The sequence below is a fragment of the Hylobates moloch genome, unplaced genomic scaffold, assembly GCF_009828535.3.
Source record: "Hylobates moloch isolate HMO894 unplaced genomic scaffold, HMol_V3 SCAFFOLD_4, whole genome shotgun sequence".
Lineage (NCBI taxonomy): Eukaryota > Metazoa > Chordata > Mammalia > Primates > Hylobatidae > Hylobates > Hylobates moloch.
The window spans coordinates 155,405,435-155,414,144 of record NW_026652279.1 but is presented as its reverse complement, the minus strand read 5'-3'; the positions used below and the strand labels follow the sequence as shown (position 1 = coordinate 155,414,144).

Sequence of the window (8,710 nt, the reverse complement as noted above, 5' to 3'; positions counted from 1 at the left end):
TTAATAGTTCACTATGTACTTCCTGAAACAAGAATATTTCTTACCTAACTATGGTTGCCAACTTCAGGAAATTTAGCATTGATAAAACACTCTCATCTAATCTGCAGCTCATGTTCCAATTTCATTAGTTGTCCTAATAGCACCCTTTAAAGCATTTTCTCCTCCAGAATAGGAACCAGTCTGGGATTACACATTGCACTGAGTTGTGTTTCTTTCACCTCCTTGCATATGGAACAGTTCCTCAGCTTTTCTTTGCTCTCGTGACCTTAACAGTTTTGAATAATACAGGCCATTTATTTACTAGGATGACCTTTACTTGGGGTTTGTATAATGCTGCTCCATGATTAAACTTAGGTTCTGCTGCCCTGCCTGGAACACTGTGTGTGTTGTGTCTTTTACAGGGCATCACAATAGAAGGCACGTGATGACCGAATATCCTACATTGGTGATGCTAATTTTGACGACCAGATCATGGCATTGTCCGTTTTCTCCACTGTGCAGTTTAAGCAATCTGTGGAGAAATACTTTAAGGCCATGCAATGATCCTGCTCCTCGTTTAACTGTCCCCCCCTTAGACTTAACATCCACTGATGATTCTTGACTGAATCAATCTTTACTATGATGTTTGGAAAATGGTGATGTGCAGTGCTACCACTACCTCCAAGTTTGTCAGTCTGCACAATTCATTCAGCTATAAGAGTCCTCAATTCTTCCCCTGCATCCACCACACAATTATTGTACTAAAGGACTTTTATTTTATTCAAAGGGTAAATAATCCATTAATATTCTTATTTATTTTGATGCTCAGATTGTCCCAGTTTTGGCCAGTAGGAGCCCCTTCAAACTGGTTCCTAGGTCCTTTTGACATACCCCCATCATTTTAAAAACACTTTTAAGAAATATTGATTAAAATCAGAGGCCCCCAAAAATGTGTGGGGATGTGTGTGTGTATGCATGTGCACTGTGGAATCCCAAGGAGCAAACTGAAGGAGAGATTAATTAACAGCCATTTAAATTTTTATCAGAAGCGGGGCACAGTTGTGTGTGTCTGTAATCCCAGCTACCTGGGAAGATCCCTTGAGCCCAGGAGTTTGAGACCAGCCTGGGCAATAAATGAAGCAAGACTCCCACCTCAAAACGAACAAAAAAACCCACACAAATTTATTAGCTGTTATAACTATATGCAACATACTCTCTTTAGTTTTATTATTCTCAGATCTGCTAGTTAATTCTCATAATTAGTTGTTTTTTTTAATCATAGGTAATTAGACTGGAGTTGGCCAAAATCCGCGAGCTCATTTGGAAAACAGGACTGCAGCTTACACAGTTTCTTTTCAACACAGAGTCTTCTTCAACATCTTTATCCTCATTTTGAATGCCAACTTCTTTATCACCTGTCTCTTCTTACTATGATGTATGTGCGCAGATTTTCACTTCACTTTATTTAGCCTGTGGCGCTTGGTCTCCTTGGATGTTCTGATGGTTCTTCTTTGTGCTGCAATCTTGCTGAGTAAAGCAAGGTTTTTCCCAAACTCATAATAATTTTTTTCACCTTCTCTGTTCACAGACAGCTCTTACTGTCTCAGTAATTTTTTCCAGTGCCCCCAGGCCAAAAGAAATGGCGAACAATTCCTTTTATTAAGTACTCAGGTCCAAATAACTTAATAAGGATTTATGTCCAACAACTTCATAGCCACTTGAAAAAAATTATACATATAAATTGAACGAAAAGTTACATTCTTATTTCATTATTATTATTTTTTTTTCAAGGGCAGCCTCCCAAGCCAGAGTAGGCTCAGAAACTCCCTAATTTCATTCTCACCACAGTTAACTTACTGGTGGGATGTGTGTATCCTGGACAGTGTACAATTTCTCAAGCTTGGAAACAGATTGGACATCTCAACCCTAATTTCATATTCCCTATTGATTCATGGGTACTTTTTATCATGCTGAAAGAGATGACATCACTGATAGAAATGTAATCTCTTGCCGAAACAATGAACTACTGGGTAGTTTGCAGAGTGTCCCACAGATGCCAAGCATCCCTGTGTTTCTCCCAAAAATGTAAAATATTCTTCAGTGCCCCGGGTGGCTGCAGTTTTGGGACCATGGCACTAAGTCCCAGAAACTTTCGGTCTGCTTTGTAAAACAGGAACAATAAATATTGGGTTGATGTTGAAGATCTTTTCACTAACAGGAAAACCTGGGGAGAAACCTGGAGAGCATCAAGCTGAGGCTTTCACAAAGTTATAAAGTAGGTGATCACATTGTTTATTTATCTTCCAGTCATTCCAAAACACTTCTAACTATTTTTTGTTGTTTTGTTTTGAGACAGAAAGTCTCGCTCAGTCGCCCAGGCTGGAGTGCAGTGGCGCAATCTCCGCTCACTGCAACCTCCGCCTCCCAGGTTCAATTGATTCTCCTGCCTCAGCCTCCCGAGTAGCTGGGATTACAGGTGCGCGCCATCATGCCCGGCTAATTTTTGTATTTTTAGTAGAGACGAGGTTTCACCATGTTAGCCAGGCTGGTCTTGAACTCCTAACCTCAAGTGATCCACCTGCCTTGGCCTCCCAAAGTGCTGAGATTACAGGCATGAGCCACCGTGCCTGGCCTTACTTTTAACTGTTTAACAGTGAAGAGGCTACTACCACGGAGAGTTCCGGGACAACATATATAGACAAGGACTTTCCTGGATACCCAGCTTATCCATGACATCTCTCACAACACTTACTTTCTAAAATCAACTTTTACTAAACAAACGATCACTATGACAATGTAGTGTCTATTATCTCACAATTTGCCAAAGGATCTCATCACATTAAATCACGAAACAATGTTTCTTGGTTGCACTCTTCCTTCTCCTCTCTCTCTTACCCTGTTCCTCCATTTTCCATTAGATCACGCTTGGACCTTTGCTAGCCATCCCCACCCCCAGCCTAAATCCCATCAAAACTTACCTGCCACTTTCCTAGTTACCTAGGATTTCATTTCCCAGGTGACAATGCACGAAGCAGCTGGTTTGCAGGTGTGACTAGAAGACCAAGAAAGATAGACACTAACGCCATGTCCCAGCCCATACGTGTGTTATCCCATCACTCTCTAACACATATTTTGAGACTTCCTAGATTTGATTTTAACCTAAAGACACAACTTTTGTAAAATTTAAGAAGCTGAGCTATCTCATGATTCAATCCAGTAAGGAACAGCCAGCCAGCAGCCCAAGAGTTGTTGAAAATAATTCGTCTTGCCTGCAGTGTTTTGAGGAGAATGGGAAAGGTAGCTACATTCATAACACACAAGAAAGCCTGTTAAAGGCCTCTTTCCCCATCTCTTTTTAGATGTACGATCCTCACAGGGCGGCTGCCCAAAATTTCTCCCTCTTCCACTCCAAGCTCCCCAAACCCTTCTCTGAACTCTGTCCAGCCCCAAGCTCTCTTTGATCTCTCTCTCATCCTTAGCTGCTGACTTCTGTTAAATCTCAAGCTCTTCGGTTTTTTTGGGTTTAAAAGGCAGCTATGCTAACCACTATACCATCAACGCCTTGGCTCTTTTTTGGATTTGGCTCAATAAAGGAACCCAGAAAGAAACTCTCTTTCTTATAAGGGAGGAGGCTTGGCGGAGAAAATAGAGATTGCAAAAATTTCTAATTTTGTATTTCTTTCTCGTTCGCATTTGAAGTCAGCCATCCATCCATCCATCCATCCATCCATCCATCCATCCATCCAAATTGGCTGTGAAGCTTCCACTTAAATGCAAAGCTCTAAAGAGCAGGGTAAGATCCCTGCCTTGAGAGATTACAATTTAATTGGAGACAAAAATTAAAAATGGAAAAAGTAAGATGTTTGGGAAGTAAAGAATGTCTGTGCCTGGCACGTAGTGGTTGCTTCAGAAACTTTTGTTGACTCGTGTGGGAAATAGCATTGACTGAGTAATCATCTTTAGTGAGCTCACCCAGCATTTATTTGCCAGTCAGGCTCCATGCAAAGAGGTGATGATTAAGGTGGACATTTCCCGGGCCCCGGAGCACGGAGAGGCTGCAAACTCCTCTCCAGAGGCCAGTCTGACGATTCCTGCCCCGTACACTCCTTCATCCAATTGTATTGGACCTACACGGCTCGTCACCTGGGGCCTGGAACTTTTCGGAGAGCAAGGTGACAAATGTGGATAGTCACAGGCAGGGGCGGATCGACGGGAAGGGGCTACCAGGCCTGGGCAGGAGCTCGCAGAGGCGACCCCGTTGCTCCGGATCTCGCAAGGACCGGCCCTGGGAGGACGGAACCAGCATCCCGAGGAGCCGCCATCGGTGGCCTGGGCCCAGCTCCTGGGCCTTGCGGGCTGCGCGCGCCCAGAGCAATCTAAGAAAGTAAGGCGCGTGTGCAGTGCGCCCAGTGGCAGCGTAGAAGGAGTGAGGAGGAAGAATTCCAACGACACCGTTTAACAGGACAAGGAAGAAATGCTGTACATGATCACCAGGAAAAGACAAGCAAGCCAGTTGGACGCAAAGCGTTCAGTGATAGTTTACTCAGAAGATGACAAACAGCGTGCCGAAATAGCTCAGTTGGGAGAGCGTTAGACTGAAGATCTAAAGGTCCCTGGTTCGATCCCGGGTTTCGGCAGTTAGTTTTAAATTCTGACCTCAAGAACTCAAATTTTGTAAGACTCTCCGTCCACGATACCCTGGCCCATTCCTTCAAGCCCAAGCAAACACTGAGATTTGAAGGGTGAAGGAGAAAATGAAACAGTCGTTCCCAGCCACCCCCAGGAGCGAGGCCGCGCCGCATAGCCGCTTCCGGGCCGTCTCCTGGCGGGGCTAGAAGAAGCTGCCGCGCGTGCGCGTCACGGAACCTGGTGCTGGGACCCAGAGGCACTCTCGGCGTCCGGAGACGCGAACGACCCAGGCCGCGGTGGCGAGACGGGGCCGCGCGCCGCCTGGGGGGCTGGTGTGAGACCCTTGGCTCCAATGGGAGGAAGTCTGGTCTGTCCACGGGGCCAGCAAAACACCCTCGTCCCAATTTCATCTCATTCCTTCTAAGTATCCGAATTTGAAGAAAAAGCAAAACTGTTGAGTGGTCAGATGGCCCCCACCTGGCGTTGCCGGTGAGCGGAACCCAGTGCTGGTTATTTCTGGTTAGAGGCGCACCTAGGCCGGCCCTGGGTCTGGCCCTGGGGTGGCGCCACCAGGTTAGTTGCCCAGGTTACTTGTAAAGGATGGCAGCTTTACAGCTCCCGGACGCATCAGACTAAAGAACGTTAGCCAGGGTCTGCACCGGTGGTTCTCAGAGTGCGGTCCCCAGATGCGCAGCATCAGCACCGCCTGAGAACTACTTAGAAATGCACATTCTCGGCCCTGGATAGGCAGCTCTGGCGGTGGAGCCTAGCAGCGAGTGTTGAAGCAAGCCACGGGTCTAGACGTTCCTTTCTGTTTCTAAAAGAGGCCTTGCTTTCCTAAGACTGTTGCTGTGAACCAGCTTTTTCCTTTTGCTGTCTTTTGCCCCTGCAAGTGTGAAATAGAACTTTGACCCGTGCTCGAAATTACTATTTCTGAGATTTTTTTGTTTTCACCTGTGGGTGGACGTGGGTACTCAGGGGCATCAACTTCCCAGCTACCTGTGGGAGCCCACCCCAAGGCCAAACTGGGTGTCGTAGAAAGAAAATGGAGGCCCAGGCGCCTGATATTATCTTGTATGGCTGGTGGGAACTGAGCCAGGACCCAAGGGGAGAAGTTGCAGGGATGTAGATCTAAATTTTAAAAATAAGAAACATCTGTCTGGGCGCAGTGGCTCACGCTTGTAATCCCAGCACTTTGGGAGCCCGAGGCGGGCGGATCACGAGGTCAGGAGATCGAGACCATCCTGGCTAACACGGTGAAACACAGTCTCTACTAAAAATACAAAAAATTAGCCGGGCGTGGTGGCGGGCGCCTGTAGTCCCAGCAACTCGGGAGGCTGAGGCAGGAGAATGGTGCAAACCCGGGAGGTGGAGCTTGCAGTGAGCCGAGATCGTGCCACTGCAGTCCAGCCTGGGCGACAGAGCGAGACTCCGTCTCAAAAAAAAAAAAAAAAAAAGAAATATCTATCTATTTGTGTCGTTGGAAAATAGAATAGTCAGTTTAGTGAGGTGGTGGGTTGCTGGCCAGCAGATGAAGGACAATTGTGAGATGTATGCTTAGGTCTTGCTTATTTTCTGGTTCTGCTGTTTTGAGGGGGAAGGGAAACTCATATTTATGAACCACTGTGTGTTCTCCCTTATTCATTCATTCTGTAATTGGACATTAATTCCTAACCTCCCACTAGGAGCCAGCATTATTTGCTCTTCATGACAACCTTATGACATACATATTATTATCCCCATTTTACACATAACAGCCTTTCCAGGGTTGCAAGAAATTAAACATAAGCTATGTCTGTTAGACAGCTAACATTGCTACCTCCTAAATGTTACTGTAAGTGAAAAGTTGTTGAGATGTGTAGTTAAGACAGGTGTGCATAAACTATACAGGTACTTGTATGAGGGAAATAAAATTTTTTGTCTGGCTCACCAGAAAAGTCTTTATGGATCAGTGGGTCCTCACCCAGAGAAGATTTCTATATGTGTGTAGAAAAAAAAAAAAAAAAAAAATATATATATATATATATATTTTGAGATGGAGTTTCACTCTGACGCCCAGGCTGGAGTACAATGGTGTCCCGGGTTCAAGGGAGTCTCCTGCCTCGGCCTCCCGAGTTGCTGGGATTACAAGCACCTGCCACCACACCCAGCTGATTTCTGTATTTTTAGTAGAGATGGGTTTTCGCTATGTTGGCCAGGCTGGTCTTGAACTTCTGACCTCAAGTAATCCACCCGCCTTGGCCTCCCAAAGTGCTGGGATTACAGGCATGAGCTAGCGTGCCCGGCCAAGATTTTATAGGTATGGAAAGATTTAACAGGAGTGCCACCAGCTATCACATTTCTAAAGAGTAGGGAAAGGATGCAGGTTCTGGGGTGACAGTGACTTTCATTTCAGACAACCTGAGGTCTGAGCACTCTGCCCAAGGTAATGTTAGTGATGGTGAATCTATGCGGGTCTGCAGCAAACTCAATTCTTGCCTCCTCAGAAGAAAGAATTCAACTGAGGGGCATAAGGCAGAGTGAGAGATGAACGCAAGTTTTACAGCGGGAGTGAAAGTTTTTAAAAAGTTTAGAGCAGGGTCAGGCACGGTGGCTCATGCCTGTAATCCCAGCACTTTGGCAGGCCGACGTGGGCGGATCACTTGAGGTCAGAAGTTCGAGACCAGCCTGGCCAACATGGTGAAACCCCATCTCTACTAAAAATACAAAAATGAGCTGGGCGTGGTGGTACAAGCCTGTAATCCCAGCTACTCAGGAGGCTGAGGCAGGAGAATCCATTAAACACAGGAGGTGGAAGTTGCAGTGAGCTGAGATTATGCCACTGCACTCCAGCCTGGGCAACAGAGTGAGACTCTGTCTCTTAAAAAAAAAAAGTTTAGAAGCAGGAATGAAAGGAAGTACAGTACACTTGGAAGAGGGCTAAGCGGGCAAATTGAGAGATCAAGAGCCCTGTTTGACCTTTGACTTAGGGTTTTCTACATTGGGATTTCTGGGGTCTTGCATCCCTTCTTCCCTAGTTCTTCCGTTGGGGTGGGCTGTCGCGTGCAGAGTGCCTGCTAGTGCTTGGGAGGGAAGCATGCACAGTGTGTTTACTGGCGTTGTACCCGTGCTCACTTGAGGCATTCTTCCTTTACCAGCTGAATGTTCCTAGAAGGTCATGTACCAGTTAAATGCTGCCATTTTGCCTCTTAGTGCGCATGCTTCAGCCTACTCGCCCAACTCCTAAGATCTTATCAGGAAACTGATGATGACCAGTTTCAGGTTTTTTCTGTTTGGAGCCTGCCTTTCCCTAGGGCTGGCTGCGACCAATTACCACTTTAGAAAAACAGTGTAACAACCACTTGCCCACCACCTGTTGGTCTCCTGACATTCCTTGGTGGGGAGGGGGGAACTCCTGCTGTGCTCATGCCTGACTAGCTCCCTACTGTAACAGTAAGACCAGCTACTGGCTATTGGTGTGGGTGGGGGAAGGATGGAGGCTCACACCTGGTTAGTACCGAAGATAAACCAGACACTAGGTAACGTGGTAAGGACAGATGGTAATCATTATGTACCATTGCAATAGGGAAGAGGGTCCAGAGTGAACTGAACTGAACTTTGATTTGTACAGAGGTGACTGGGCATTTTAAAGGGACAATGAGGGATTAAGGGAGAGGAACCAGCGGGACTTCAGCAGAGTCAGGAAGGTGAAAACTGACAAAGGATTGACACATGTAAATGCTGATTAGGCAGCTGTGTCTGCTAGCTGGCAATGAACAAAGTCTGGATTCTGTCCTTCCAGAGACTGGGAGACACTGGCCCTATACTTCCTGATGATTACATTGTAAAGGAATGGTTTTTCAGGTCCTTGATTGCCTTTGTAGGAGATACACAGCCATCTCAAAGTCACAGAGGAAGGGGTCACAATTGTAAGCCCTTTTTAGTAAGTACTCTAAAAAAGTGCCAGGAGCCTTTCATCAGTTGGTGCATAGAATTCTTTTGGCAGTCTTGGGCTTTCTCAAGCAGGCACTCTGAGGGGATTGAGGCCTGGTCTAGAAGGGGGCTCAGAGAGGCCTGGCTAGCATTTGGTCAAGGGGAGAATCTCTGTCATTTAGAAGTGTGA

General features: G+C 46.2%; 1 non-coding gene across 1 annotated transcript; it reads left to right on the top strand.

Moving 5' to 3' along the window:
• Positions 1–4,543: 4,543 nt before the first annotated feature.
• On the top strand, positions 4,544–4,616 carry TRNAF-GAA (transfer RNA phenylalanine (anticodon GAA)). Its single transcript has one exon. It is a non-coding gene; the product is annotated as a tRNA-Phe (tRNA).
• The last annotated feature ends 4,094 nt before the right edge of the window (positions 4,617–8,710 follow it).